This window comes from Chanos chanos, chromosome 11 (assembly GCF_902362185.1).
Source record: "Chanos chanos chromosome 11, fChaCha1.1, whole genome shotgun sequence".
Taxonomy (NCBI): Eukaryota; Metazoa; Chordata; class Actinopteri; order Gonorynchiformes; family Chanidae; genus Chanos; species Chanos chanos.
In genome coordinates this window covers 985,001-985,650 of record NC_044505.1, presented here as the reverse complement: position 1 = coordinate 985,650, position 650 = coordinate 985,001, and positions in this window count along the sequence as shown.

Sequence of the window (650 nt, the reverse complement as noted above, 5' to 3'; positions counted from 1 at the left end):
AAAACCAGTTTTCAGTTGACAAATTGTAATAACACAGCCAATGTCCCTCCCAGTGTCTCCACACACAGAAAAACAGGTTTCATTGTCCTGTCTGTACTGTCAGACATGACGTCACACTGCCAGTCAAACCACCAACCTCTCTCTCTCACTCTCTCTCTCTCCCCTCTCTCTCTCTCTGTATCTTCAAAGCATTTTTGTTTGACCTGCTCTGAGGACAGGTTCTGTAACAGAAAGTGTTGTGTTTACAAAGGAGTCCAGGCTACTCTCTCTCTCTCTCTCTCTCTCTCTCTCTCTCGTCCAAAGAGACAGAGAATGAGAGAGAGAGAGAGAGAGAGAGAGAGAGAAAGAGAGAGAAACCTACACCACTGTAAACATGGCGGCATCTGCCCCAGGGAGAGGATGGGGGAACAGAAGTAGAGCATTTTCTCTGTGAGAGAATAAAGTTCCACAGAAAGACTGAGACAGACTGAAAGAGATGAGATGTTTGTTAAAAGAGGTGTAAATCAGAGACGGGAACACGCCCGAGGACCTCAGGGGTGTGTCTGCGTGCGGGTTTCTTCTCCCTCATGGGTGAGGCTGGTCGACAAACATAACTAACACTCCTGTCACACCCACTGACGCCAGGCTGTCAGAACATGTGTGTCTGTCCC